Source organism: Rhinolophus ferrumequinum, chromosome 6, assembly GCF_004115265.2.
Source record: "Rhinolophus ferrumequinum isolate MPI-CBG mRhiFer1 chromosome 6, mRhiFer1_v1.p, whole genome shotgun sequence".
Classification (NCBI taxonomy): Eukaryota; Metazoa; Chordata; class Mammalia; order Chiroptera; family Rhinolophidae; genus Rhinolophus; species Rhinolophus ferrumequinum.
Window position 1 is genome coordinate 46110377 of NC_046289.1, and position 7788 is coordinate 46118164.

General features: G+C 44.1%; 1 protein-coding gene across 2 annotated transcripts in view; it reads right to left on the reverse strand.

Moving 5' to 3' along the window:
- ZNF609 (zinc finger protein 609) overlaps window positions 1-7506 on the reverse strand; it is a 183792-nt gene extending 176286 nt beyond the window's left edge. For both annotated transcript variants that reach the window (XM_033108717.1, XM_033108716.1), the window contains exon 1: window positions 7400-7506. The gene's annotated coding sequence lies outside the window, so the exon portion shown is untranslated. The remainder of the gene's footprint in view (window positions 1-7399) is intronic.
- Between the last annotated feature and the right edge of the window lie 282 nt (window positions 7507-7788).

The following is a 7788-nucleotide window of genomic DNA, read 5'->3' on the forward strand; positions in this document are numbered from 1 at the left end:
ATGTCTAAGGGTTGAATGGCACCTACTCTGGCCACTGTCCAATTCAATACCGTATGCTTCACTTGCCACCTTAAACAAAACCAAAACAAAACAAAAACAACTATCTACAAAAACTACTTATATGTCTTATATAAAGGTTTCTAAAATCTCACATTCAAGTGGAGCACTTCCCAAAAATAACCTTTAGATTACCTGAAAATTAGTAATATGCTACAGACGGTTGAGAATAAAGCAAAGCACTCCCAGGACTTTTTTTTGAGTCCAAAACAAACAATAGTTCCACTCACCAAATTTTTCTACTACAGACTGATGGATGTTTTAAGTGCAAATTTAAAAATAGTGGATGCTTCTTCCAATGTTCACAGGCAGATTAAACATGTGATTATGCTATATTAATAAACAAACAAAAAGAATGAAAGACTGTCATCCTCCTCTTTACATTCAGTGAATAACTGCTACTGGAAGTCCCAAATCCAAGATTCAAATGGGAAATGTTGATAAGAAACCTAACTTGGGGTATTAACTTATGTAATTTTATTCCTTTAAACGTCTTAAAAGCGAAGATTTCCTAACATGACTGTCAACTTCTAAGTTCCTACAGTCACCCACCTGCTTTCAATCCCTTAGTCCCTTTTACTGGGTATTTCAGAGATCCCCTTGTTAGTCATACTTTACCAAGTGTCACCAATTTGGCATTTTCAGCATTAAAAATAAGAGAATTTTATTTTCCAAATACAACACAATGAGCAACTCATATTCAATCCCAAGAGGTTAATTCAAAGCAGGTTTTCTACTGACTGGTCAAAAATGGAAAAATGCCCAACCCATCTCCCCAGTCAGTCTCATTTGGCTCAAAGAGTTCAGTTATAAGAAATTTAAGATCTTAGATCCCTGACTGAATGTACAAAATTACTTACTGATATCTAGCAAATCCTTCCAGGTATGATTTCCTTCTCACAAGCTGAGATTCTTTTTCTGCAGCTTTCTGATTCTCATTTTTATGGCTTGAACAGACTAGGAAAAGATATATTTGACAAGCTGGTGAACCTGCAGAATGCGGGTCTAAGACCCTCTAAAAGAAGATGGTCTAGTAAAAGAAGCACAGCATAAACTTTAAAAACATATCAAAGGGGAGAGTGAAGCCCCAGGGAACGAAGGCTGCACTCATTAGCCCTTCTGAATACAAACTATATTTTTAACACAGTAATAAAAAACTGCTCACATCTGTCACTTTCCAGTCAGTGGAAAACCTACTTTCCTCACAATCTTGATATCATAAAATTTTACAGTTAAATGGACCCTTAGAGATGATCCTGTCTAATGTGCTCATTTTGCAGATAAGGAAAAGTGCAAACAAAGCTGTGACAAGCACAGGGTCACACAGCTTCTTAGAGGTATAATAGGAGAACCTGGGTTGTATGAGTCCCGATTCTATGCTTTTTTCCCTCTGTGCTTTGAAAAGCTGTATTAGCAAAGAAAACATATAATAACACTATTAAAAATCACACAATGACTAAACTGTTGTTAACTGCAACTAAAGCCACACAAAAATAAAATTCATCCACATAAAGAGAACAAAGGACTAGAACAGGAAGTACCCCAAATCAAACAGAAAGAAGCAGCATTTGTTCATACAGTACAGGGGTTTCTTAAGGGCACAACCTTGGACATGTTTTCTAAGCCATTTCATTAATTACCACTTTCAATGATGGGTGTCCTGTGGTTCCATCAAATGCACTTCCTTAAGAGGATGCCACAATGACCCTTGCGGCAAAGATTTGAAAAATGGTAACTTCCGGCATAGAAAACTGATGGTACACAAGGAACCCTTACAAAGGTGGTGCCAAAAATCAAGAAAGGACTGAAGATGAAGGGATGGAGATATTACTGGGAGCAAGTAATGCTGAAAATAGGCTAAGAATCAAAATCCAAGAGAGCAAAGTTCACCAGACACTAATGACCAGAGAGCACAATACAAAGAATGCAGTTTCAGAGTTTGCCTGGCATCAGACAGCTCTCACCTACAAAAGAAGGAAGGGGAAAAAATTCTCACAGAGACAAGAGAAAGATCGTAGGTTTGCTCCTGAGTGATAGACTAGATATGACCTAAAAGGTATTTGCCATCTCTTATTTCTGGGACTCTGATCCAAGAACAAACAGCAAGAGAACCATGAAAAATCAGCCCTGTTGGATCTGGAGTTCTGCCTTGACAAGATATAATGCTCATTCATAGATCTGACTGTGCTCATGAGACTGCAGTTCAACTCCTGCTGCTAGAGCAAGGGGAGGGGAAAGGAAGATAGAAAGTGGTGAGTGGGAAGGAGGTGGAAGATCTGGGTTGTGACTATAATAGCTGCAGTAATTAGAGTGTTTCCAAGCTGCTAGAGAAGTCTTCAGAGCAGAGAACTAGGATGGGAGATAGGAAACAGAAAAAAGCATGAGGAAGCAAACCACTGAGAATGCTAGGAAAGTTTATAGTGCTTTGTGAACTGTTTAAAACAAACAGCTGTGATGGCTTCATACAGGGGAATAAAGAAGTTTCTATTCTTTCCCAGAAGTGAATACTATGCAAATAACTAAGACTCCCACTTAAAGCTAGGTTACAAACTAGTTTTAAGCAGATTCTTGCAAATGTTCCTGTCTGTCTATCTACGCACCCATCTATCACCCACCTACCGACATGCCTGCCTGCTTACCTAATTAAATCTCTCTCTCTGTCTCACTCTGACAAACAGGTCAGAGCCTCCATTCCTCTTGGAAGAGGGATTTCTGAACTCTAAGACAGTTAATATCACTTATTCCCCTTCAATCAACTGTTAATTACCGTGTTTCCCCAAAAATAAGACCTAGCTGGACCGTCAGCTCTAATGTGTCTTTTGGAGCAAAAACTAACATAAGTCCGATATAAGACTGCGATCTTATGTAACATAAGATCCCTGTATAATATAATATAATACCAAGTATAATATAATATAATACCGGGTCTTATATTAATTTTTGCTCCAAAAGATGCATTAGAGCTGACGGTCTGGCTAGGTTTTATTTTTGGGGAAACACGGTCCTACCCTATGAATTTGATTGTGTGTGTGTGTCAATAGAAGAAGCACACAGCCTCTCAACTTAATACAAAAAATGACTGGAGGGCATTAAAAAGTCAGAGAATAAACAGTAAGTTACTTGCTTATAAATTTTAGGCTCCATAGCACTGCCTACTATAATGGCGGGAACATGTGAAAGAAAAATAAAATCATATTAACAGAAGATAAAGATGATAACCTGTAAGAAAAATCTGGGAATTTGCAGAAAACCTCAAAATAGAAAGTTCTCCCCCAAGTTATAGAAAATGCCGTATTTGTTTCTAAGATAAATATTTAGTTGAGATATTTCCTTAACATGATGCAGCCCTCTGGTGATGACGTGATTCTAACAAGTGAGGTTAATCTCAATGCCAGAGAAAAGAGTTATAAAGGTGCTGGGAGAAACTAAAAATGGAATCAAACAAACAACCGAATAAATGCAAACTTCATATGGAGAATTATATTCATAAAATAAAAACACATGCAAATTTCTTGAATAAGGAATGTTAGATAGACCTAACACAAAAAAGTCAATTACATCCTTTGCATAAAACCTGCTGGGTATCCTCCCAGTGGGCTGAATCTATTTCACCACACTGAAAGCAAAGAATTTTCTCCTTCCCATTTCTCTCTAATAAACAAATACTAGAAACACTGAATTACCACTATTTCCTTCCCATTCATAAGGCATAAAGCCAGAACTCAGAGAAATACAACAGGGCCGTCTAGGACCACGTCTAAGGCAAGCTACTCGGTAATCTAAAAGAAACACAGAGAAAGAAGAATCTCTTTGCCCTATTCCATTATCATTTCACTAACAAGCTAGTATCAGGCACTAAGAAATGTGAAACAAAGAGCAATTTCACACATATGAACTGAACCTAAACCACGGAAGACCAAGTATTTTCTTGTCACTGTGGCATGTGATTCTTTAACCACCTGCTCAATAATCCCTCTTCAGCTGCACAGCTGCTGCCAATTGCACATGCTCAGCTAGGCAGGTGCTTTGGTGAATTACCTGTTACCTAGTGAAAAGAGTCCTTCACTGACACTTCATGGGCCCAGAACCTGCCAGTCAGCCTCACCTATCTTCATTTTGTCTGTCACAGCCAGACAGACTTTTCCGAGAGAGATCATGAAGGCATATTTAGTACACTATGTGATTTTGTATTTGGGGGGGTTGTTGTTGTTGTTCTTGTTTTTTTGTTTTGTTTTGTTTTCTTAAAGGAAACCGATTTTTTAAATAAAAAAAAAAGTGAGAATTCCGCTGCTAAAAAGAAAACTTGCCACACAACATAAGGCTGCCTTATCTCCGAGTGGCCCCATCTGTCTGGCTGTATTCCCATTCATGACCAGTTTTCCACATGGGAAATAACAACTGCTTGGCTACCTTTGGAGCAGGAGAAAGTGGCAGTAGAAGATGCTACAGTACCCGGCAGTAATGAGGGAGAGGAGACAGGAGAGAAGAGGGAGGAGAGAGAGAAAAGGCACAGAGCAAGAACTTCTGGAGACCACACACCATTCCTGTACTTCTTAGGTCTCCACGGCTGAACCCAGCCTGCGGTGTTCCCAGGCAAATAAACAAGGAGTGGCACATCCACCTGACAGAGCAATCAGTAAACCCCTCAACAAATTATCCTGTTCCAGTCATTCAGTTGCTATATGCTAATTGCAATGTAATTACTACCAGGAGTCAAAATTATGCTTCATATCCTCACACAAAAAAAGCACCTATCTGTCCAGCTATCCTAGACCTCTCACAAGGAAACATTTTCTACCAAGAAGCTGGGGGCGAAAATCCAAAGTGCTCTCTGAAAGATGGTCACAATCGGAAGACTCATATGACTCCTAGTGGCAAGGGTCCAAATCTGAAACCACTAAATCTAATCAGGGCAAATTTAATCTGTGGCTTCTGCCTTCACCGTCACCTGACAGGATTCAGAAATGAATGCCAACAGCCCAAGAGCAAAAAGCTTTGCATTCTGTGTAGCTGAGGCTTCACTCAGAGGCCTAAGACATATACAGTAGGAAATAGCCTAAAGACAGACACCACCTCCAGTAAGACCTTAAGACAGTTCTGTCATCAGAAAACGTAAAGGTCAGAACAATCTGTTCCCTCCTAACAAAGTCCAACACCTAAGTGGCAAGCCATCATTTTAAGAGACTCATTGTCATTGAAATAAAGGACTGAGGAAGGCAACACAGCCTGACTCTCAGCACCCCAGAAAGACCTTTCCCAAAACCAAAGGCTAAAGTTCCTATTCAACAAAACCCTATAGAAAATGGTTGGCTATTGTGTACATAGTGTACTGTGTACAACGGCCCTCTCGCGAGTTTGATTTCTAACCTCTTAAGTTTTCTTTAATGTCCTAAATGGAAACCTCATTTCTAGCCCCAAATAATTTTTTACCTAACGAATAGTACTCTTTGGGCACTTCTATGAGATATATACAAGGATAGGGTTCCTTCTAGCTTGTTCTTATTAATAACCCTCAAGACTTCAAATGATTCTTTTACAATATTCACCTCTTTGGCACATTTCTCCCTAATAAAGAGACAGATATGTACTTTCTGCACAATAAGCAAGTCACCTCCTTTCATCAGAATTAAAGATTAAAAGGAAAGTGGTTCTGTTTCCATAGCCCTTGACCAGATAGGCAAATTCTGTAGCTTTTTCGTTGTGCAATTACTACTCACCAGGAAGTCACCATTAAAAAGGTGCTAGGTCCTTGACTCCCTATCTAAACCCTGCACGGGTTTTTAGTGGTATTCCTAAACAAATGAACAAAAATCATTGTATGAGTGTCCCATGTCTATAAAAAAAGAATTAAATGTGATGGCTCAAACAAGAGTAGAAACCTCCCTTGGAGGTCTGACATAAACATAAGGGTTAGTGCGTCTCCCAGACACAATTCCTCCACAACTTAGTACAGGCTTGCCAAAGAGGCAGGCACAACATGGCTGGCATCCCCTATTCTTCGGAAAAATGTGTGCCAATGAGCTCTGCATTGTTCCTCACTCAAAAAGAAGAGCCTTTCTGTCTGGCCTCCTCCAATGGCAAGCCCCAGCCTGGAAAAGGAAGAAAATGGCACTGAGGACCCTGGGAGATGGAGCATATCCAAAGCTCTCAGACAAGACTTGAACCTCTGACCTTCACTGTGTACACAATAGGCGGGTGAGAGGGACCGGTTTATCTCTGCAGCAGCAGTTCTCAGCCCTGGGGTAGCACTCCCGATAAAATGACACGACTATTGTGTGTGGCAGCAGAACAGTCATCTCCTCACAACAGCCTAAACCAGCACTCCCTCCCCCAAGACAAAGCAGCAGGGGTGAAATTAACTCAAGGCTGCAGAGCAAAGCCTAATACAGAAAAGAGAGGCCTGTGGGGGACCGGGACTCTCCTCAACCCCTGGGGCTCTGGACACATGGCTGGAAACAGACAGGCTTTCTCCCCCATCTTTCCCACTCTCATTTTAGGTAGGAAGCTGTTTCTGAGAGAATTTAATCATCTGTGATTTGCTCAGGAATATTCCCCCCGAAGGGCTCTGATCTCTCCACCCTGTGTGAGCCTAATTCCTAGAAGCTGAAATGACTGTTTGCTGCTGCCTGTTTCACAAACACACATTAATTGGTCAGATGTGTCTCCTCCTCCTCAACCCCAAGAGGGAGGAAGGAGAATCTGAGCAAAGCACAGAGATGATCCAACCGTAATTACACATAAAGGAAAAAGAGGACAGCGTGGGTTTTCGAAACAGGACAGGGTCACAAACCCTCCCGGGGGGTACAAGGATAGCAGTTAAGGGCCAGGCCCAGGGATCCCTCCATCTTGAAGAAAAGGACAGAGTAAATGTGACCTGAAGACTGGAAGGAGCACACACCCACAACGTACTTACTGCACACTCCCAGCTACCTTGCTTCCCCCTCCTGGGCCACGCACACGTCCTGCTCCAACCCTTCGCTCTGAACCCCCCTAACTCTGACTACCCCCAGTCGCCCTGGGCCCCCTCAAGATACCCACACTGGCCTCTGAAACTCTCTGGCCTGCCCCTACAACCTGGCCAGACCCTGATCGCCTCTCCGGCACCCCTACCCTCAGCCTGAACCGCCCCGGCCACGCTTTGAACTTCACCCCGCTCCCCTCGACGCCCCCTCCCCCACACACGCAACGACCCCCCCTCCCCCCAATACACACCTTCCCATCGCTCCGCCCCGGCCCCCCAACCCCCACTTCCTCCGAAAGGCGCCGCTGCCCCCGGCCCCCCACCAGCACCGCCGCCTCTCTCCTCGCCCAGCCCCAGCTACACACAAAGCTCCGGACTCACCGCGCGGCCGGTCCCGGGAGCCGCCACCTCCGCTGGCCCGGAGCCCCGGGCCGTAGAGCCACCGCTGCTACGGGGTGCAGGCCGCCATCCGTTCCCGCGGCCCCTCCCCCCCACCCCACCCCGCCTCCGCTCCGGCTCTCCGCCCCCTCCCCGTGCCGCTCCGCCCCGCCCGGCCGGTGCCGCTGTGTCCGGGGCCGCGGGTCCCTCAGCCGCCGCCACAGCCGCCGCCGCCGCCGCCGCCGCCGCCGCCGCGATCCGGGACAGCCAAGGCCGCCCAGAAGGCCCGGACACTGGACTACCGGGCCCTCGGATCCGGATTCCGGGCTGGTGTGGAGTCTGGAGCGGGAGCGCGCGAGGGAAACCCGGAACCTGGATGGAGGAGCCAAATC